This window comes from Triturus cristatus, chromosome 8 (assembly GCF_964204655.1).
Source record: "Triturus cristatus chromosome 8, aTriCri1.1, whole genome shotgun sequence".
Classification (NCBI taxonomy): domain Eukaryota; kingdom Metazoa; phylum Chordata; class Amphibia; order Caudata; family Salamandridae; genus Triturus; species Triturus cristatus.
In genome coordinates this window covers 715,270,414-715,295,160 of record NC_140591.1, presented here as the reverse complement: position 1 = coordinate 715,295,160, position 24,747 = coordinate 715,270,414, and positions in this window count along the sequence as shown.

Genomic DNA, 24,747 nt, shown 5'->3' with positions numbered 1-24,747 from the left:
ATGTGTGGCTTAGAGTGATTCCTGTGCCCTGTATGGTGCGTGCATCCCACCCAATCGTGTCTTTAAAATAGTTAAAGAAGAGAGGCAGTTTTTCAGCATTTGCTTGATAGAATGATGATTCTATTAGTACGGTGTAATGTTCTGTAACCTCAGTCCATGGTCCAATGCTATGGCAATAGGCTTTTTAAATAATAATGCAAACTGTTTATTGGTAGAGTAGCCTAAACTTCATGTAGATGTTTGGAGATGTTCTCAGAAAGCGTGATGAGAATGGAAATAGCAACCTTGAATTGCTGTGTGAGGACACATTTTCAGGACCAATTGAATTATTGCTTGTGTAAAATCGGTCACTATTTTTTGTGGGTAGTAAGTATTAGTTTTTTCGTTTATCATTGTTAATAATGTCTTTTATGCAACACTTTATTTATTGGATAGGAATGTTATGGTGATGTTTTGTTTTGGCCTGTGGATAGTTTATATCTGGGTACAGGGTAGTGGACAGGATTTAAATGTACCATTCATTAGCAGAACAGTGCATTGCATTTGTGCTAGTATTATCGTTTGCTTAGCTGAACACTAATATTCTTATATCATTAATTATCAAAGAGAATGAAGTTCTCCATTGTGTGAGTTATTTTTTTTTAATTAACATATCTATGTTCTCAAATGTTTTTGGGGAGGTTCTTGTGTTTTTTCTTTCGGTTCTCCTGGTCCTAGTTATTAGTCTCTTTAAATATGGTATGGAGGGCAACTGTCCAATTACTTCTTCAAGAATGTTAGGAATATAATGTTATAGATGTGTTGCTGTTAGTATTGAAGAGCATTATATTACAAATGTTTACTTCATCTTTGTGAGGTAGATGATTGTGTTATTTCACATTTTCAGCAGTGTCATTTATGATAGGTGCTTGACCATAATAGCCTCTAAAAAACCCTTTCTGTACTCCCAGTGGGTTATTTCTTTGGTAGTGCTCTCTTTAATGTAGGTTAGTACAATGTACCTTTCTGTGAAGTTGTGTAGGTAGCTATAGTGGACTTTTTGGAATCTTTGAATGATAAGAATTTGAGGAATATACATTTAATTTAGTGAACTTAAACTTGTGTAGGGAGTGATAAGATTAAAGGTTAATACTTTAGACATTTTACATTTCATACTTACGTTATTTTTTCTTATATTCTGCTGTGCTGTTGGTTTCTACAGTAATTCTCCACTGTTTCAGGGCCCGATTCACAGAACTAATTTAAGACAAAATCCTAAACTTACTACTTTTGGTATTCACAGAAGGCATTTAGTAGTAGTAAAGTTAGAATTTTGTCTTAAGTCTGTCTTAATTCTGTCCTAAGTTTGTCTTAAGTCTGTCTTAAGTCTGTCTTAAGTCTGTCCTAAGTTTGTCCTAAGTTTGTCTTAAGTCTGTCTTAAGTCTGTCTTAAGTCTGTCTTAAGCCTGTCTTAAGTCTGTCTTAAGTCAAACTTAAGAAAAAATCCTAACTTTACTACTAATAAATGCCTTCTGTGAATACCAAAAGTAGTAGGACAGACTTAAGACAGACTTAAGACAAACTTAGGACTGACTTAAGACAGACTTAAGACAAACTTAAGACAGACTTAAGACAGACTTAAGACAAACTTAAGACAAACTTAGGACAGACTTAAGACAGACTTAAGACAGACTTAAGACAAAATCCTAACTTTACTACTACTAAATGCCTTCTGTGAATACCAAAAGTAGTACGTTTAGGATTTTGTCTTAAGTTAGTTCTGTGAATCGGGACCTCTGTATCCAGATTTTTGGTTTTGATTTTCAGCCTTATCACGTTTTGTTCTGTAATGGAAATATATTTTTAAAAATGATTTCATTATCTTTTGTTTTTAATTATTTATGGTGATTTTAGACTTAGGGCCTGATTATGATTTTGGCGGATGGGATACTCCATCACAAGCGTGACGGATATCCCATCTGCTGTATTTCAAGTTCGATCGGATATAATGGAATTGCAAAACGGAGGAAGGATATCCGTTACATTTGTGATGGAGTAACCCTGTCCGCGAAGATCATAATCAGGCCCAAAGTTTTTTTCAGTTTAAAAGAATTTGCTAACTCACTTTATTATAGGATGCAGTTCCTTTCCTTGTGCAGACATAAGGGCTGAAGGGAAGGCACTTGTGAAGAGTGACAGCCTTCTTTACTGTTAGCTAGCTGTGCAGCAGTTTGTGTGTTTGGTATGTTCTGTATTTATACTCTTTCTAATTTAGTTCTGTTTTCCTATTTGCGAGTTTTGAATTTCATTGGTTGAAGCTTTAGCTAGGTATTAATTATTTAGATATGTCCATACATTGAAAACACTAATTGAAATGTTACTTATGTTTGATGATATCTTAACTATGCATTTTTGTATATTAACTTTTTATTGTGTGTTTCATGTGTTATTTTGTGTTTGAAGGATTTTTTCATCTGTAAAATCATAATGTAGTAGTTGATGCGTTAGTTAAAAATATATGTGTTGTTTTAGATTTATTTCAAGGTGAATGGATATTTTAAGTCCATAATTTGGGGGATACTAAAGACAATATTATGGTTATCAATATGGTAAGTAACAATATTTTGTACCACAACTTTTTTGTAGTTGATATTGTGTCATACAGCCACACTTAGCACACATGGTCAAAATATGGGAAGGCGATTTTGATAGCGTCCTGGACATGCAGCTAGACAGATCTCACCATCCTTTACTGACGACATCAGTGGTATAATAAGAAAAGTGTCTAACAGAATTGTCTACATTAAATATTCACATGCCTGTTTGGCATACTGAATACTTAAGAAAGACAATATTCAACCGCTACCTATAAACTGGAATGATACAGTGGGTTGCATCAAGTAGCTATATCTACATGGAGGTTGCTGGCAGCGGTGCTGGAAGAGCCAGCATTTAAGAGCACACTGGGGGACGGTATACAGGAAAAATGTGCATCGAATGAGGGCGTTACTGACGATAGTCTTTTGCGATGGCAAGCAGTGGTAACGCATGACCATTACATAAAACTACTTATGAAATCAAAAACGTGTTGAATTTTTAAATGAAATTCCATTAAAGGCCTGGAAAAGGTGACATCGAAAGACCAACACACACAAGAGAAGCTACGAAAAGGAAAGGAACAACATGCCTTCTTAATTGAAAACATTAGATGCCCAGACTGTAAGGAATACATAGCTAAGCATAATTTGGAATGGGGACACATGAGAAGATGCTGGTTTGGCTAATATTTTCTTCAATGTAGAAGGTTTATATTCATGCCCCAAGGAACAATTTGTGAGATACAGATAAATACACAATAAAGGATTGGCCAGATATTTGTCTCTTATTACTCCAGAGTCTTCACAGCAAATGATTAGGCTCATATAGAAGCCACAGATGACATATCATTGCTGACAATGTCTATTAAACAGAGTGAAGACATGAAAAACCCAATCTGCATGCTGAAAGGTGGGGAGGTTTTTACTGGCCTAGCATATGGGATGACTCTAGGTACAGATGGGTTGCTGATTCAATTTTATTCAGCGCAGATTGGGGTCCTGACACCACAGTTAGTGGACATGATTACTGCTGTTCAGAAGTGGGAAATCAAAAGCGGATGATGAAGGAGGCACTGATTATCTCACTTTCAAAACCACTCTGAGCACCATTTTGTAAAACAATGACCATACCGTAATTAGTGTTAAGTATAGATTATAAAATCTTAAGTAAAGTGCTGCCTCCTTGGATTATTGCACTAATTACTGGATTAGTCCCTGATCAGAATGATGTTATGCCTTGTGCAGTACTGCACTAAATATTCAAAGAAAGATCCTGAATATATTTTTAATATCTGAACCCATTTCTGTGGTGGCTTCAATGGATATCCGAAAAGCATTTGACATGCTTGGACGGCGCTTCTTGTTTGTGGTTTTAGAGCAAGTGGAATTTGACCCCAAGAGGAGATCATGGATCAAACAATTGTATGCAAGCCCAAAAGTGAGAATGCAAAATGGGTTTTTCTTCTTTTTGTTATAGAAAGAGACACTAACAGGGTGCCCCTTGTGCTGCTGCTGTTTGATTTGTCCATGGAAACTTTGGATAGCACAAATCAGGAAAGGGTGAGAGAATTAGGTATTGAACTGTACAAAACAACGCACGTTGTTTCACTGTATGCCAAGTGTGGTGTTCTTGATGGAAATATTTGAAAATCTTAGGTCCCATGAAGAGAAGAGACTTTTTTGGATGAAACTCCAACTATAGATGATGACCAGGATTGTGGTTGCAATGATGGTGACACTGCCTCAGTTGCTACACTACTTCGCCTCCAGACCAGTGATAATGCACCCCACTACTGTTTAGGGAAATAGACTCACTCCCATTGGATTTTGTATGGTTCCATGAAATATGTAGAGTGGCATTTCCTATGCTAACATTTCCACATGAAAGGAGAGGTTTGGGAGCCTTGGACATTGAGCTCTAGGTTCAGAAGCACAATTACAATGGGTAGCAAGTCGCTGCATGGGGAAGGCATGTCCCATACACAAGAATTCTACACCAGATGTACACCAATCTATTGAGATTTCTTTGTTTTACAGAAACAAACTCACAAAGGGGAAGTTTGAGTTTGAGAAAAAAAAAATAATGACCCCCACACCATGAGAGTCTACTCTCAGGGTTTGGGAGTCATCCAAAGGTAAAAAATTCCATTGTTTTAAGGTTTCAAAAGTACCCGACCAGTGAGGGACATTCCTTGGGCACAAATTTTGAATTTCTCCTGCTCTGAGTTTTCCTGCCAAAAGTCAACAACTTCACCAGGACCCCATCCAACGTCTATTCAGCCTCATGGAAACAATCTTGGACACAGCCTTATGCAAATTGTTGAGTCCATTTCAGAGACTAAGTCAGAAAGTAAAACTTCTGAACGGGATGAACCTTGTTCCTGTATCTGACCCGCACTTCATCACAGTCAGTCATAAATTATGTCTAGGTTCCGGTCAAGCACAACCAGATGACCGTAGTTAGTGCTTAATGCTTTTACACTGTATTTTTAAAAAAAAATTGTATTCGGGTTTCCCTTATTAGATTTCTGTAGTTTCAGGGTTATTTAGACTACCATCCACCTTACTAATACTCCACTTACTCACAAGGTCATATCCTATACAAGCTAGGATGTTGCATGTTTAAATGCGCTAACAGATTGGTCTGATCACACTTAATCAATCGGATCTCTATTTACCAGACATCCTTTGAAATATAGAGAGGGATTAAAAAGCTGCCCTGCACTCCCCCATCAAATCAAACTAAAATCTAGAGGGGAGGGGGATTTTCAAGCTCATTCCTATGGAATAATTTTACAAAGGAGTTTAACTCCTTTTCTCTTTTTCCAGATTCAGATTATTCATCTATACATATCAATTTTAAAGAAAAGCAATGCACCATGAAACCAACCATACTGTGCACTAATATAGCCTAGCACACATAAACACAGGAGGCACGTTCACTCTTGAGGAAAATGAGTCCCGAAGCACAGTTCCCCAAGTGTCTGGTGCATTGAGCATCAATAGCTGGGGGATACGGTACTATACAGAAACATGTACAAATACTGTACTTTTCCGAACTCAGAAATTTTCAAGAATTGGAGCTATTGTGTACCTGTCAACGTGGTACATTCCAAATTTGCCCGTGCCTAACTACGTATCAAAATTACTGATTTACTAAAGTTTAATTGAGAGCTCTGAGTCGTTTTCACAAAAATAATTTTGAAAAAGGCTTCTTAATGTGAAATCTGCAGAAGAGCAGATTATTTCTAGAATCATCTGTTTGCCATAAGTCTCTTGCTATTTTATTTGCATGGCCCATATTCTGCCTCTGTAACACAATCTGAGAAAAGATCTCTGTGGATTGTATCTCTACCATCCAATGGCTGCTTTCAGATTGTTACAGCACATGGCTATCATAGCCTCATTATAACTTACCTGCGCATCTTCCGTGCCACTGAGCCAATTTCTCACATCTAATTATAGAGGTTCTACTGGTTCTTATGTGTAAACTGGAGACTCATTACAAGCAACCCATAAATTTAGATGGGTCACTTAACAAGTGTTACTGGTCTCATCCAAATTACAAGTCTTTCAAAAAAGCAGCCAAAATCTGAATGTGAACGATCTGGGAAAAACATGCAGGAATCATCACAAAAACAACGATCCCCGCACAATCATGGATTTCACTTAGCGGCGACCAGGGGTCACAGCTCTCACCCTTAGCACTGACTTTGCGACCCTCACTCCTCAGAGGTGGCAAAATCCATGCTAAAAACACAGAGGCAGCTCCTCATTCCTCACTTTCTGTCGGCATTTCTAACATTACTAGTGAATATTATTCTATTACTCACTATTAGTGTAATAAAAAAATGTAGCACACTAACTTGGAATGTATGGTATGTAAGATATAAAAGAGGTTTTCAGATCTTACATATGTAGAAATGATAGGTTATGTAAGGTAGGTAGATATAGAAGGTATGGCAGGTAGGTATATATGGTATCTATGGTAGATACTGTAGGGTAGGTTATAAAAAGTAGGCCATAATAATATTTTTTTGCTATTTAAAAGTTTGCACTATTAGAGCATTGCTAATGAGAAGCTAATTTGCTTATGAGAAGCACAAACAAGCACTGGTATTTGTAAATCATAGAACCTGATTACGAAATTGGAGGTCCAACTGCCAAGACTGCCGTTGCACCAGTCGGGAGAACGCCGCAAAGCCGACGGCATCCCGACTGGTGCATTATTAAATGGCACAGTGCATGCATGACAGTGGAATAAGAGGGGGGCACAACTTGTGCCCCCATGCATTTTGCCCAATAGGCAAAATCGCACTGGGGCCCTGTTTGGGGCCCCTTCCATGCTTTTCCACTCCAACCTTTTCATGGCGGGGTCCCTGCCATAGAACGGTCGACAGAAAGGCAGGTCATGATTGGGCTGGTAGTGCCAGCATCGGCACCACCTCCCATACCCGCCGCTTTCACCATCTCCGCCACCGAGGAATCCTGGCGGTGGTGGCGGTCGTGTGGCGGTCTAACTGCCATGGTCATAATTGGAAAGTCGGACCACTGAGGAGGACTACGGTGGTCTTAGGACCGACGTACTCATAATCAGGCCCATACTCTTTTGCTTAGAGATGAGTGCCTTATTAGATTTGCTTGCTGATTTCAATTCCCAGCATGAAATATAAAAAAATCCAGTACTATAGAAGAAAGAAAAGCATGCTTTATCATGTATAAAGGATGATTTGAAAAAAAAATCATCATCATAATCATTGTGTCCATTTGCTGAAGATACTGCATTAGTTGAGTTAAGCTTTCCCCTCAAAGCAGTCTTATGAAATTGAGACAGAAGATTAAACTTGTAGTGTAAGTGAAACACTAAAAAGGCATACACAGAAAGTGCTGTATAGTAGACACGTAAGTCAAAGGGCCAGTATTATAATTGTATCTTTGAGGTAGCCTGCTCTCATATCTTTATTTAATGACCAAAAAATTGTTAATAAGCAATGATGGGATCCAACTTCAATTGTGAAGGGGCATATCATCCACAGCCAATTATACAGGTTGAATGCTGAATGGCACAGATCAAAACAATTGATCAAAGCATCCAATACTGAATTCAGTTTTTATAATTTGTGCTACCTCCATCATTTACCTGAACAGCTGTAGCACACACATGGTTTCAAGAGAAAAGATGTATTTTATTTCTCTACGGATTGCACACTCTGATGCTGTCAAATGAGAACTAATGCTTACCCATGGTATTGTATAGGTCCCTTAAAAGCTGATCAAACTGAAGAAGTGAAACAGGGGTTGATCTGCGGCCATCAAAATTACCTGCAGAAAGCATGTAAGGGAATTAATTCCTAACAAGAACAATGACAGTGCTATTCAAATTTAGTATGACTGAAATTCAAGTAAAAACATTATTTTTGATGACTGGTTGAGAAAGTGGGAAAGATTCCACCTGTCTATGGCATACACTCAGCCTTTTCAATTTTAGAACATCTGAAGTTTGTCCTTACACATTTAAAATGGCATAATTCTCCCTTCAAGTGCAGTCATCATTCATATTGGACTAATCCTCTACTTGCCAGGTCACTAGACAGAGGCATGGAGGTTTGGATTTTTAATAACAGTGCACTGGAAATTGATTGTTCCTGTACAGGTTTGCACCCTTATTATGCAATAAGGGTGCAGAATTTATAACTTTCTCCATACCGCCTAAAATTATCTGAGGTACGGTGTGTGGTGACACAGTGTCACCATTACTTATTTGCCCTTAATGAAAATTTCATCCGTAACAACCACAACCTCTGCTCACATGATTTATACATGATTTATACATGACATTTTTATTATTTCACCTAATATTTCATACATTATTTTATGCTCTGTTTTATATTCAGGCTTAGTAAACTGGATGAACCACATATTTTGTTCAGCTTTAGGTAGCATATGTGTATCTTAACATTCTCATGTGTAGGCCTAGGTGCCCCACTCCATTTTAAGATGAACGTTGAATTTCTTCTTGCTGTGCAAAACACCTTTTCTGTTTCAGACAACAGGGTCATGGCATTCTCATTTAGAAACATTATTCTTTGTTAGATTACAGTTTGAAGGACCCTAGAGTAGCAATTAACTAGTTGGACAATGATTTTCAGCACCTGAAGAGAATGGGAAACTGAGGAAGGGAATACTCCTTCATGCATATTGTGAAGGTCGCAGCTTTGGAAAAAGTTAGCATTGTATTATCCGTGAGAAGGAGGCCAACACCTAATACAGAAAGAACACTGGTTTTTGATTGCTTCACATCCAGTGGGAACCTGTAGAATGTATTATTTGGGTGAAATGTATTTGACTGTATGAAGCTAGTTAGTGAGATCACCTGCCCTGTCCACCTTAGCAGATGGACGTCATTTCCCTTCTCTTGAGAACAATATTCCTTATTTTCCTGCTTATAGAGTTACCCTCGAGAGCAAGCACATTACTACTCATTGTAATTAAAACCTTGATTTGGTTCTTTTTTCAATGTTATATTAGCTGGAACCAGCTGTTTCTGAATTCCCTCCAGCTTCCCACAGCCTTAGCTTAGCATTAGGGAGTTTCATTTATAAAAACAAGATTTGTATTTGATTTTCAGATGTTGCCTTTAACATCATAATATTCCCATTTACTAAATTGAATGACTTTGCTCATATTCATGTGCTCTGTATTCAGGTGAAGTTTGATTGATGTCTAATTAATTTGAATTGAGACTGTAACATTACTAATTTGCTAAAAAAATGTTTTATGGTTTGCAAATGTATTCCTTTCTCTTGTTACTATGGGGCAAACTCTGCTTCCCTGTCATTGCAATGTTATTGAATGTGTGATTTCAGCCTCAGTTTGAAAAAACGTCTATCCTAGTGGACATAGCTAAGTTCCGGAGTTTGCTGAAGTTTATGTACTGCAAATTCCATTCTTATCTATCCCACTATCATTTGTTCTCCTCTTTTTACTGAAACGTGTCTTTTGCCAACCACAAGATTGTGAAGCCTACAAGATCACGGTCACCACTCTTCAAAAATACACTCTTGAAAAGTAAAACTTTAATTATTATTATTATTATTATTTTACAGTACTATAAATATATACATACAACATGGAATTCATCATCAACACAACGTGCATTTTTCATTTTCCACCCACCCCGTCCACCCCCCCGGGGGATGGTGGGAGCCTCGGACTATATATACTTTCTCAGCTAATCATTCCCAGCGCAAATATAGCAATCCTCAAAAAACCAAATCAGAACCTGTGTTCATATAAATCATAAACTTCATATAAATCTCTTCACTTCTAGACCGATAAAGTGCAATGTGCCATAGGGTCAACATTTAAGATTTATCTTTACCGATTTTTCCCTACCCATTCTGTCGGTGACGCCCATATTTTTAAACCTTTCATTCGTGCTCATATCCCCCTCCTTGCATAGACAGCCTTTTCGAAATTGTAAATTGCCAAAAATCAGGAAAGCCACTGCTGAAATCCAGGGGGATTGGGGTACAGCCAAGCAGATGCTATACAGAGTCGCAGAACCGCCATACCAATAAACACCAATTTTTTTCCGGCATCATCCAGGTCTTCTTCCACCACCCCAGCACAATCAAGTTGGAAGAATGGGAACATTCTATTCCTAAAGCTTCCTTAAAAACTTGGTGATATCTTATTTTAACTTTATGAGCATAATACAGGAAGCAAAGATATGAACCAGATCTACTTGGTATTGTGCACAACGAGGGCAGTATGTCCCTTTGCCACCTCCCCATTTAGCTATTTTATGTGGGGTGTAATATAGTGAAAAACGGGTCTCGTAATATTGTACCTGTAGCCGAACCGGGATTAGAATTCTCTGTGCCATTTTAAATGATTGCTGGAATATATCTTCTGATGTACCAATTTTCTCATCCCATTTCAAACGACCAATGTTCTAAATCATCTTTCATAAATGAGTTGAAAAGGTTATAGATAACCTGTATTGACAGGTACATAATCACTACCAATTTCTCAACTATGGCATTTCTGCAGAATCCTATGAGTCCGCCTCCCTTCTTAAATAAAAAATTCTTTATTTGAAGATATTTGAAGAAAGCACTCCGTTCTATCTCAAACATCGCTTTAAGATCTTCAAAGGAGATAAGACCCTCTAGAGAGAAAAAGGACCCAAGTTTAGTCAAACCCGCCTCCCCCCATCTTTTAGGCGTCTGGTCCTTACAAATTTCTTGTAGATTTGGATTATTTGTCAGCGGTGTATAAAAATTGAGCCTGCCAATACCGATTACTCTTCGGACTGTTTTCCAAACTTTAACCCCCCCAGTAATGTCTTAAAATGAACTCTTTTGTAGTGATTATCGTTTATGTAAAGCCACAGCCATCCCCAGGCCTCTTCCCCCATTATAAGGTCGAGGGGTGTCGGGACCTCTTCAGTGTGTCTTTCAGCCGGTTTCTCTTGCAACAGTACCAGGTTATGCAATAGTGTGGTTGCCCAATAATAAAGTCTGAGATTAGGTAAAGCTCATCCCCCTCTTTCCCTGGGCAATATGAGAAATTCAAAAGCCCTTCTTGGTTTGGCATATGCCCAGATAAATCGAGAGAATAGGTCTTCTAATTTCTTCAGCCAGTCGATTGAAAATTCTGATGGTTTTGCCTGAAAAAGATATAAAATCTTGGGAAAGAATAGCAGTTTGACTATATTACATCTTCCAATGATAGATGGAGATTATTTAATCTGAACAAGTCCTGTTTGGTATTGACTAATAGCAGTTCTATATTTTCTTTGACGATGGCATCCATGCTTGCTGAAATATTGATCCCTAGATAGGTTGCATTCTTAGCCACTCTGTTGTCAGTTATTGTTATATTCCCATTGATTACTACTCACGTTTTAAAGCGATTAAGAGCATATCCGGAGAGTTTCCCAAACCTCTCTGCTTCCTCTTCTACTTCCTGTAAAGCAGCAGTAGTGTCAGGGGTCACAAGGGCAATGTTGTCAGCATTTATCAACACTTTTGTTTCCCAGTCGTGTGTCCCGATCGATCTGATGGCCCTGTTGTTTTCTAGCAGGCGTATAAAAGGGTCAATATATACTGAAAATAGCAGGGGTGAGCTCGGACAGTTTTGTCGGGCCCCTCTAGTTATTGCAAAAGGGTCCGATAGTGCTCCATTGACACAAACTCTGGCCGTTGGATGGTAATGGAGCATTTTAATGGCCTGCAATAAACCCTCCTTAATTGCTACCCTTGACTTCGCCTCCCATAAAAAATGCCAAGAGACCCTGTAAAAGGCTTTTTCTGCATTCAGTAGAATTAAAGCCATTTGATTCTTAGATATTTTTGTGGCATCTAGAAGTGTAATAACCCTCCTTAAATGGTTCATTGTCCCTCGCCCTGGAATTAATCCATGCTGGCGGTTTGAAATTACCTTGTGGATAATTGGCGCCATACTGGAGACCAAAATTTGGGAATATATCTTACTATTACTATTAATCAGTGTTATTGGGCGATATGAGCTAGGCTCACTTGCTGGTTTATTTTTTTTAAGACAGATCACTATTTTTGTGGAAGACCAGGAGTTGGGAGGTCTACCCCCCTTAAATACATGGACAAACAGCTGGGTTATGTATTCTTTGAGTTGCTGTGAGAAATTGTGTTAAAATTCAGCTGGAATACGATCCATGCCTATAGCCTTGCCATTAGGAAGGCTATTGATGCATAGTAGTATTTCCATCCATTTTGGGAGATCATCTAGTTGTTGTTGATCTTCTAAGGGGAGTTGTTCTCCTGTGATTGAGTCCATATACTCCTTAACTCCTCTAGGAACCCCTTTTTAAGTCATCTTGATATAGGTTTTGATAGTAGAGATAAAATGCATTTCAAATACTATCTGGATCTGTAACTAGCCCCCAGATTGGGTCTCTTGTATTAATTTTTGTGTTGTTTTTTGTCTAGCTCTGATCGCCAAGTGATGCCCTACCTGTTCACTACATTGAAATGCTTTCTCTCTCCAAACAGTAAGTCTATCTGCGACATTTTTAGCTATTATTTCCAGGATAGAAGATTTAGCAGCTACCACCTTTGCCTGCCCTTCCTCCACGTCCAACCCCTGTGTTAGCGTTTAAACTAGGTCCTCTTCTGCCTGGGCCAGCCTGATTTGCAGATCATATATTTGTTGTCATTTTTTTTATTGAGGTTCAGAGAATATCTAAGAGTTTCCCCTCGTATGCCAGCTTTCAATGCATCCTATACAATATTAATTTCAGCACTGCCTATATTTTCCTTCAGGAACAACGGGATCCAGTTTCCCATGTGATTACAATATTCTTCATTAACTAGAAAGGCTCTCTCAAAGCTCTATATTTTATCCCTGGGTTTAGAATCGTTTTCCTTGATCTTGATCACTAATGGGTTGTTATCTGAAAGTATATGTGGGGTTTTCTCTATAGTACTTTACGACATTCTTCATCGAACCAGGTCTTCTCTGTGCTTTGGGTTTGTCCTACCTTCACCTGATCTACTGGGTTTTATGTTGACCCTTAAGCATTCCACCAATTTGGTGATTATATTTTCATATCTTCCATTATCCTTAGTATTTGTGATGTTTCCAAATGTTTGGGTCTGCTGTACAGCGGCTAATTTTTCAATATGCTTCTCCGTAATACATGTTGTGAGACGCCTTAGATAATCTATATGGACCTGGAGCGCTGAATCTCTGTTTTTTCCTTGCTCCATATATTTCAGTCTTCAGTGGGTAATGATCACTTCCCTCACTCTAATCACCTCAAAGTTCTTAATTAATTCAAAGTTCTAAGCATGTAGAAACACATATTCATTCGAACAGGGTTGCTGGCCTATTTTAAAAGTACGATTTGCTGGTCAATCTGACTCCATTCTGCCATTCATGCAAACTAAGGCCATTGAGTCAAACCTTGCCCTAGAGGCATATCGTGTGCTGATATATCCACCCTTGGAAAGATGGCATCATTTATCTTGTAGGAAGTCAACAACTCCTTACACCATGGGTCAATCCTACAAGGATCTAATTTATGGTTAAAATCACCCAGCACAAAAAGTACATCCTTCTGGTAATTATTGGTTAAAGATAGCACATATTCTTTAAGTTTTTTCAGTTCTGACTTATACTCATACCCTTTCCCCTTCTGTATATACACAATTACAATAATAAAATACCCTTGTATCGTGGGTCAGGTTTCAACAACAACACTCTACAACATATTTCCCATTTGCATTTTACTTCCAAGGGGTCTACCTTCCTGACAATTTTTGTAGAGACCAACGTCATTTGTCCACCTGAGGGTCAACCAAAATGTTTCTTCCTTGCTTCTTTAATCTGTTGGACAAACCCTTCGATCAATGGGGATTCGTCGCACAGCCAAGTGTCCTGCAAACACACTATATCATTACTGTCAATAGCTTCTTTAAAGCTTTTCAGATTCAATATTCATTTATGCTACAAGATAATATGGCCAGGCTGTGCGACCACCCAAAATTCTAGTAGATCTCACTTAAGAACCCATCTTCCTCATATGCCAGGGATGCAAGATCCTTATATCTATTTCCAGCCAATATACTATCCCTCACTCTCTCTGTTTCCTTACATCTTATGGTAATTTTGAGATCTTCCTTAGTATCCCAACCGGGATTGATCAACCTTACCTGCCTTAGTCCCAACCCTGCATGATTCATAAGGAGAGGCATCTCATAATTCTTATGCTCTAACATTTCTGTCCTCTGTACTAGTCTGATACCTTCCTTATGTAACTCGTGCTCTGCTTTTACTAATGCTGATTTTGCTAGCCATGAGTAAAGGAGAACCATGGTTACTTCATACCCTTTTCTATTTACCATAAATCCTACTTCTCTGAGGTCCTCAGTGCCAATTTTCCATACACTTTCACATTTAGATAGGGAGAATAGCAGTTGTGATCACTTTAATGGGTTTAATTTCCTCACTTTTTTACCGCTATTTCCCTGACCAATCGGCTCGAAGAATAGCCACGGATCCTGTCTGACTTTTGACTCTAAATCTAGTGCCCCCCCCCTCCTTTGAATCCTCCTCCCTTCTTTCTAGATGTTCTATTTCCTTCCCTTTCTCCATTTAGCCTCTATGCCTTCTTGTTCCTCCTTGCACTCTCTTCTCCATCCTCCTTTCCTTATCACCCTCTTCTTTTTTTGCAGGGTTTTTCCCAGCACTACTTTCTCTAATCCTAAATTCTCCTGCACCTTTTTGTCTCCTCTCCCCTTTTTCTGAGTTGCTTATAGCTGTTCCTTTTTCAGGGATATTTTTCTTTTTCAGAGCTGCCATCACGTTCCTTATTAAACTGTCATACACTTTTTCCATAACTTCCCTTCCTTTTCCCCTGCTGGGTTATGGTTTGACCCGTTCTTGGGTCTTTCCTCCACCTCCTTGGGCGTGCTATGCGCTGCTTATAGCTCCTCCTCTCCCCCTCTTTCCTTATGATCATTGGGACTCTTGATATAAATGAGCTATGATCCTCCTTCTGCGTTAGGGTATCACTCATCCCACCTCCCTGCCGGGCCTCTACCCACCCTAGATGGTCCCCACCGAGGGCATAAGGTCTTTAATTTGTTTCTGTTCCCGCACGATAATTTTGAACTGTTCTCTTTGAGGTTTTAAAATGTAATTGTTCATTACCAATACCTCTAACAGGCCTTGCAGTGTTTTTTGCTGGATTAACCTTACGTCCAGCACTGAGGCAATTGAAGTTCCTGTGACCTCAACGTTAACCATAGACGGCCCCGAAATGTCATTTACTCCATCTTGAGATGTTTACGCTCCTTCCTTCTCTTCAAGATGTTCCTTTGTATGGCTATTATGCCCTTTACTCTGAGCCTTGCCATCTATGTCTGACTCTTCTCCCTCTCCCTCTGTTTCTTGATCGTCAGAAGGGGGAATGAGTCCGGGTGATGAGGACATCCTTGGGTCCAAGAATAGTTCAGAGATATTGAGATGGGTTTGATTTGTGGAGTCTAACTCCAGGGATACCAAATTAACTGATGTTAGCTGGTTATCGCCATCTAGCTGCTCTTCATTTGTCAACGTATTCCTTTTGAAATGCTTCCCCACAAACTCTTTAATCGGTTTTGTGACTGAAGATCCTCCTTTTGGCCCACCTGACTCATTTTGCTGAGGGGTTTTATTCAAGGGTTGTTTATTCCTCTGTATGGTTTTTTAAGTACAGAAATTTCTCTTTGGGGGCCGTTGGCTTTTCCCTTCTCTTTCTGGTTTGTATCCAGTCCATCTGCCCCTATTTCACTATGGTCAGAGTTTTTAGTGATTTTTAAGCCTTTACGTGGCTTTGCTTTCCTATATGCCATCTCATTTTGCATTATTTTTCTCTTTACTTTATTATAGGTATCCACCGTGCTATTCCCTTATACTTTCATACTTACCTCTGTTCCCCGGCTTTGCGCTACATGCTACACTGCCCTTCCAGGTCCCAACTGTTGTTGAGTATGTTAAGTATAACCAGTCCAGGTTATCTTAATGTTTGTTGCTCTCAGTTGTTGGTTACTCCTTTGGTACCAAAAGATACCCAGCGGTGCCCTACTTCGTGTTGTCTCACTCTATCCCACCAAGGCCACAGGGCGGGGGGTTGGCTCGGTTACACTCTTTAACACCACATTCACCACTTCCTACCAGTTTTGGATGTGTCCCTTGTCCTGACTATTGACTTCTCCAGTGCCCTCCACCTCTTCTCAGCCTTGTCCTCGTGGTCGCCAATTAGTCGCAGCTTTCCCTGCAGCTCTTCTTTTAATCTGAGTCCTGTGCCCGTGCCTGTTTTCACCTTCTACTCTAGGCCATCGGGGCCCGGGGAGTCCGGGCACGGTCACAGGGCACTCAGCACAAGTCCGTCGGGCCAAAGGAGCCTGGGCGCGGTCTGGGACTGGGTCCATTTAACTCGAGGGTTCTCAGATGAAAGTGCTGCAAAACAGCCAGACGCACTGCGTTTCGGCGTTCCTCGCACTTCCCGCACATCCATGTTGTGGGCAGAGGCGACGTTCTGTAGCACCGTAGCGTAGCGCAGCATAGCGTAGCGTAGCATAGTGTTGCCGGGAACATTCACAAGAGAAGTTTTCCTCTTTCTAGAATGTATCATACATAGTAAAAGGATAAACGAGGAGAAATAAAGGTATTTCTCCTCGTTGCGCCTCCCTTACGCCTCTCTGAGGAGGTGTAGGAATCTGACGCATTCCCAGGTCTACGAAACATTGCAAATCTGGGAATGCATCAGATTCCATGAATTTTGCTTGGGAACACTCAGAGCAACACCCATGGAACGACCCTTTCATGCAGGGTAATGCGTGAAACTGGGCCATATTTACAAGGCCATGAAAAGCCACGCAAGGTGGCTTTATTTGGCCTTGTAAATATGGCCAGGCACACTGCATCACCGGTGCTACATGAAAAGTGATGCACCGGCGCCGCAATCGGCTTATAAAAAAGTCCCTTAGTGTCCATCACCCTACAGACTAGGGGACAGCAAGATTCTGCACATTTTCCCTACATTTCTGCCCATGGCTCCTAAACAGCCCTAAAATACTAAAATACATTAAGGCCCAGTGCCAATCCAGCCAATAAATAGTCAGAAACTAAAGAAAACTATATTACCAGCTGCGTATACTACTTTATCAACGTGTTTTGAAGAGCACTGTCATCATCAAACACTAACAGAAGCGAAAGCAAGGCTGACTGTTGGTGTCAGAGAAAATGTGAAAAAAACATATGAATGTAAACCCCCTTCCCCACCGCACCCCAGTATTGCCTCCCTGACTCTTCTCCTGCACAGAAGAAAACAAGCAAGGGATAGTTCACAGCTTAGCAATCAAACATCAAAGCAAAATATTGGAATTCACATAGATTTTTCCAGTATTCTGTTAAATTCGGTGATTTGTTTTAAGTATGCCTTAGTGAGCCTCGTCATCAGCTTCACCTCTTGTGATTCTGGACATATCCCTTAATCTCGCGGTGGCTAAAATGTATGACCTTGACTAATGTAGCTGGTGCTTCAAGTCAAGTTCATGTTATATAAAACTGAACCAAAAAAATATACTTCAGGAACATAGTGCAAGCCATGGAGAAGAAAGGAAAGAGCCTGGCTTTTGGAACAGCCAAGTGGGAGATGGCTACACACAGCTCTCTTATAAGGGGTGTTAAGCTGCACAGAAAAACGTAATCTGTATTCTAAAGATGCTATTCTGTGGCATACTTTTCTATCCGAGTGGGTATACATATGCAGCCCATGCCACCCAATCTCTGCTCCAAGATGTTCACACACTTTTTGATTGTCGTCAAGAAAAAGCTGATCCTACAGAAATCCTTTCTAAAAATGGAAATGTTGCCCCAATTTTTTCTGACTCATCTTTTGATTTCTTAAGGTCATCAGCATCAGCAATTGGGGCTGCTATTGGTGGCAGAAGACACCTTTGGTTAACACTGTGTAAATAAGAGGCACCACAACGGAGTCTAGTCATTTGCCTTTTCAAAGTCCTAGATTTTTTTGGTTTAGAACCTATTGACTTCGTCCTGAAATCAGCCGATGAAAAGGAATTGCTTCAGCCATTAAGGTTTTATTTGGAAAGACATTTTTTATATGGAAGAGAACATTGCAAGCTCTACAGGACTCGCAAAGTCCCTTTCGAGTTCAGGCTCGTATTTGGGGAGCCGTTTTGTCTGTCAAATCTAAGCCTGGTCGGAGTTTGCGGAATTCCACTATATGTGAAACCTCAGCGAAGTGCAAAAAAAACTCCACTGGGCTACGCGGAGCTCCACAAGCGGCGGCGTGCGTTAGAGGAATGCTGTTTGGTGTGATTTTAAGTGCCAGATGCTTGTCCGCACTGTGCAATGATCACGAACAGCACCATGCACAGCGCAAGTGGGCGCTGCTTTCCTTTTTGCCGCTCGAGTCGATTTTTACTCGAGCAGCAGCTTTCTCAATGCGAACAGACAGTTTCTCAACGCAAGCGGTCGTGATCATATGTGACCACTCGCAATGAGAAATCTGACCCCCCGCGTTGAGCAATCTCACCGGGAGGTTCATTTTCCACGCTCACGCTCACCAACGTGATGTTGACGATCGCAAACAAGGAAAAATCTCCCTGGGAGGTGGATTTTGCTCGCTCGCGCTTGCCAACTTGATGTTGACGAACATGAGCGATGAAAAAAACTCTACAAACTCCACGAGTGGAGAAGAGTTCACCACCCAGACTTAGACAAATCCCGACCGCAATCCAATGAGTCCCAGCGAAATCCAAAACAATAAGTACATAATAGAACAAGCAGGATTAAGGAGTTTGAGCTTCTTATCTGAGTAGAAAGCTCCTGTCTCAGACAAATGGGTTCTTTCATTTGTAAAGAATGCTTACGACATATAATTTCACTCTTTTCCTCCCATGCCTCTGTTTGTGCCAAGCCTGCTTCTGCGAAAACAAACCAAAAAAGATTTTGTTGGACCTTGCCCTTTTTCTGCAGGGTTATCCCAGAACATTTTGCTTTCTTCCTTCTAGTGTTTTACCCTCTTGTTTTTTTGGCTTTAGGACTCTGGGCACTTTACCACTACTGATTAGTGCTAGAGTGCATGTTTTCTCTCCTTTAACATGGTATGGTTGGTTTGTACCTGTTTGGTATATTTACTTGTAAGTTCCTTGTACAGTGGTGTCCCATACACCGAGGCCTGTAAAATTAAATGCTACCAGTGGGCCTGCAGCACTGCTTTTGCCACCTACTGAAGTAGCCTTTCAAACCTGTTTCTGGCCTGCCACTGCAGGGCCTGCATTCACAGTGATTGACTTGCCATTTAAAACTACTTGTCAAGCCTTAAACTCTCCTTGTACTACATATAGGCTACCCCTAAGGCAGGCGTTAAGTAGCCCTGGGGACGAGGTGCTGTGTAAGAAAAAGGTAGGACATGTGCCTTTCATTGTGCGGCATTTCCTGGAAGTGATAAGCAGCCTATTTTGTTTCTCACTACTGTGAGGCCTACTCCTCTCATAAGCTATCATTGGGCTTTCCCTTATATGTGTTTAAGTGGTCACTCCAGACCTGAAAGTTGCCATTATTGTAACAGTGGTGATACATTCTGCTTACTGGTGCAGTTGGATTTCACTGTAGTATTTTAGAAATTCCACTTTTAGAAAGTGGGCATTTCTCTGTGCTTGCAACTCTTTGTGCTTTGCAGCCTTTCTCTAATCCAAGTCTAGGGCTGGGTGACAGCTACACTTGGTGTATACTTTCCAGACAGCCATCACACAGGAAGGGGTGGGTGTGACAGGTTTACATCTGCATACTGATACTCTTCCTGGGCTGGGAGAGAGGGAGGGGAAACACTTATATCTGTATAGGATATGTTCTGCCATCAAACAAAGGGCTAATTCATCACTTACTGAAGTCAGGCCTGAGGTTAAAAGGGAGAGTTGTGCACTTTTAAAGTTTCTATTGAAGTCACCCCTAGATCAAAGACATTTTTGTGTATAAGTACAGGGGCTCTGACCCCATGTTTTCAGAGCACTTTTGGATCTGGAACCAAACCTCCGTCAGACGGACCGCTGCGCTGCTTAAAGAGCTAATCTGGACTGCTTTTCTCCTGTTTTCCTGCCGCCTGCCACTTGTGGGGTGGCCTAAAGGACTCACTGAATTGCTTTTTTGTTTGTTGGCCTGCTGTTCTCTGACTCTGTTCTACCAAGGTGGCATTGTGGTGCTTCCAGGAGAGATTGCCATTGGAGCAACTTGCTTTGTTGTACTGGCCTGCCTGTCTACTGCTTCCTCCTAGTGCCCTCAAGTATTTTCCAAAGACAACTTCTTTATGCTCCTTGCCTTTTCAAACTCACGCATGGGGAGCATTGTTTCCTGCAGCCATGTGGTGGCTTTCACTCCTCACCACGGTACGTGTAGAGCACACCTTGTGCCTGCAGATAGCGCAAGAAGAGGGCTCTTCCTCTTGCCAAGGATCAGCGCAGACCGAGAGTCATAATTTTCCAGAGTATCATGTGCTTTGTGCACTTTGTGTTCTCCATAGCACTGCCCTCTCCAAGGGGAGAGAGACACCGGTGCTGAGGTAGCCCTGGGCAAACAGAGTAGCAACAGCAGCTGCATTTCAGCATTCTCTTGACTTGGATTCGGCGAGGTCTTCCCACAGATATTGTGGGCAGGTCAATGTCGGCAGGTTTGATCAGTGGCCCATGAGGCCTTGGAGGGCTCTGGACCCTCTGCATTTGCCAAGCCGCATTTCCGAAGCTGTCCTGCACATTCGCAGACAGATTCACCTCTCACCAGTAATCACCAGTGGTCACAGAGGCCCCAGAGGGCCCCAGACACGCTGCAGCCACAAAGCATACCTTGGGGGCATTTACTGGGTGAGTTTAGAAAGCTGCAACATGGTCCATTGTTTGAGGAGACTGCCTTGGTCAGCAGATGCTTTGCAGGATCATGGGCAGCTGCCCTGCCCATTTTTCACACGGGGACCCAGTGGGGTATCCCCGATAAAATTGTGCTGTGTGGATGTTCCCCCACCGTTTGGTACATACCTGGGTGGCCGTGTTAACCGTGTTGATGACTCTTGGGGTGAGACCTCAACGGAGGCCCCCAGAGTCTGTAATATCTTCTGCAAATCACCGTAATTCCTGTGGTAGGTGTGCAGATGTTCCTGTACCCTATATGTTGTGTTAATGATCGTGTAATGTGTAATCGTAGCACAGGAGCACTGCGTCCTATAATTTTATGTTGACATTTGGTAGTTCATGTACCTTTTTATAACCTTGCATTCTTGTACTCATGTAATAATTCATGTTTTTATTTCATTAACTGCTGCATTTAATGCTCTGATATTCTGTATAACATATTGAATTCTTCCATTGTATTTATGATTTATGTAATTTTGGTCTATGTTTATATATAATACAGGAACATATTAATATATAATCCTGTGTGGAGTCTCTTTTGTGGTGTATTCATTGTGTTACTGGTGTGTTTTACGCAAACACTTTACACATTGTGTCTGATGATAAGCCTGCCTGCTTTACACCAAGATAACAGAGGGTTATCACAGGTTCTCTTTGGGGTGTAACTGTTCTGTCTGGCTTAGGTGCTCACCCTAGCCACCCAGAAACCCTGTTTCTAACGGATTTCATGATCACTGGGGTAAGAAATAGGGTTATTGTTTGAGGGGGGTGTTTACCCTTCTAAAGCAACAATGAAAAGCCTTGGCAGGGCGAAACACAATTGTCACTAAATTAACATGTGCTTAACCCTCTGGCACATAAACAGTCAGGCTTAATTGAGAGGCACTGTGCCAGGTATTTATAGATCACACAAGCAGTAATAAAGTGAAAACCAGACACAAGAAAAATCATGCCCCAATTTAGTAAAATAAAGTACATTTTAATAAATAAAATGAGATGAAAACAACAAAAATCCAATCAATAGTTCCAGAGATATTGAATTTCAAAGTTTCTGGTAGGTATAGGACCTAAAAGCACAAAGCTCCCTTCACTGTCATCTGATCATGCAAGACCGGTGGAAATTTACAAGTTGATGCTCACTGTGATGGAGTGCAGGCTGGGTACAGGACCAGATTAGTCCCACTGAAAGAGTTGCCTTCTTAAGTGCAGCATGAACAGTTCAGTTGGCAGTGAAGTAGGCCATGAAGCGCAGAGAGAGCACTGTAGATGTTTGCTGATTTAACGCAACAAGCAGGCCTCATGTCGCAGATGGTCGCCACAGTAGCACAAATATCTGGTAGGGTGTCACATACAGTCATTGCTGCAGCTTCGCCTTGGTGGACACTGTGGCTGTTGCTGTAGTGCAAAGTGCTCCTCTTGCTTTGTCGGTCATCACTTTCAGTCACTGAACCATGAAGAGTTGGGTTCACCGGAACATCACTTTGGCGTTTGTCACGGATGGCAGAGTCTAGTCTTGAACTGGCCCGTTCGTGGTTTTCAAGAGCCCAAAACTTCCGAATTTCCCACTTTCTTTAAAAGCAGTGCCCTCTGATTCCAGCCAAGGGGGACAGGGACTAACTCTAGCCAGCAGGGCTCAGGCAGGTTGAGTTGCAGGTTTATAACTGGTCCAAACCTTTGAAAGTGGGGGAGACATCCAGTCTACCCCTATATCTGGTTCTGGAAAGTTATTTCCTTCCCTTGCAAAGGCTCCAAGTAGTCTAGGCTAGTGTCAGGTTCCTGTGTGTGTGTGTGCGTGTGTGCATGTGTGTGTGTGTGTGTGTGTGTGCGCGCGCGCGTGTGTGTGTGTGTGTGGTAGAGCCAGCCTTTTGAAATGGAAAGTATGATGGGGAATAGCTGCACCCCACTCATCCTGTCAGTATGGTCCATCCTGCCAACACCTTTCTCTTAGTATCTAGGAGGGATACACAAAGCCCAACAGCTAAGCTATTCATAAACATGTGATCAAGGATCCTGGCAACAGATACCAAATGTTTAGGGCAGAAAAATGTCAACTTTCTAAAAGTCACCAAACCAAACACCAATGCCAATACTGATAATCAATTAGTTATTATTCTAGCCAGTCCATAGAAATGAATCTATGACAGCCTGAAGTAATAGTTGAACTCTTCAATTTATTTTAGAATTATTTTTTTCTTTTTTTGACTTAATGTAACTTTTTTTCAATTAGGACAAACTTGTAGAAAAACACAATAAACAAAAACATCAATCAGCTTTCAATCCACAGACACCATACTCTCACTTCATCAACTACTTCTCACATTCAATAACTTCCATTCAAACCCATTTATAACCCACACTATCTTTCAGCCATACACAAACCTCCCTTTCTGGTTCAGCAAACCTGTTTGATATTTTGAAACCAGAGGGGATAACCAAACAACAGAAAGAGTTTTACACCGATCTTTCTAGTGCACTCTAGAGCAAAATTTACAATACATTTTCAAATTGACACAATATTTACAGTGCACAAAAGCGAAATTATTACAAAATGTTTGTTTGGCAAAAAACGCAAGGTTGACGCGTTTTGAACCCACTTCCTTTCGAGGGTTCTTTTCAGGACCAAAAATTGCTGAAACACAAACAGAGATACCAACTCTTACTTTCTAATCCAAAGACCAACATGTGCTTTTTATATTCACATTAAGGCACCCCGGTGTTTGTATTCACAGAAATGCATAGTCAAGAAAGAGTCAGCTATTAAACAAGAAAACACTGTTTCCTCGCTTGACCTGTTAAAAGGTATATCCGAACAAAATAGAGAGGACCTCTCTAAAGTTTGGCAAAATATTTATGAATGGCTTTATTTCCAACAGAATATCAAATCATCACAGAGGAGTCAGCCCCAATCCATAAGCAGTCACTACCAATCCGTTGCATGAACATTCAAAGGTATGACATTTTTGGAATAGAGAAGAATCCTCCACACAAACAAAAGTTTGATAGAGATTTCATGTTTGGCTTCATCTTTCCTCAGCCCCTGCGTACAAAGGATATAGAGTTCACACAAGACTCGGACACATAAATCAATGTAAGTTCTTCCGGACAATGACTGATGACAGTTACAATGTTCTATTTCTTTGGGGACCCATTTTGATTTGATTTTTTCATATCCCTCACAGAATAAGGCAGCCCAATGTTACCCTATGTGAAAGGTAGTCCTTATAGAAGTAAAAAACAAATGTAGGAGTTTTACACTACCAGTTTATGCATAACTTAAAAACGAATGTCCTGTTTTTTAAGTACTATGCAACCTATCCTGTGGGTTGTTTGGGGCCTAGGTTAGGGGTGAGATATGCATTAAAAACATAGGTTTGGGCCTGGCAAAAGAGTTATTTCGCTTAGTCGAATAGGCAGTTTAAAACCGGCCACAGGCTGCAATAGCAGGCCTTTGATATGTTTCAAAGTACTACTTCAGTGAGTGGCACGATAAATGCTGGAAAGCCACGAGTAGCATTTAACTTACAGACGCTGGTGACAGGTAGCACCACTTTACTAGGGACCTTTAAGTAAAATAAAAGTTCCAATTGGATGTAAGCCAGTTTTATCATGTTTATAGGAGAGAGCAATTTAGCATTGGTTAGCAGTGGTTAAGTGCACAGAGTCCTAATGCCCAAAATTAAAATCCAGTCAACAGGAGGGAGAAGAAAATAT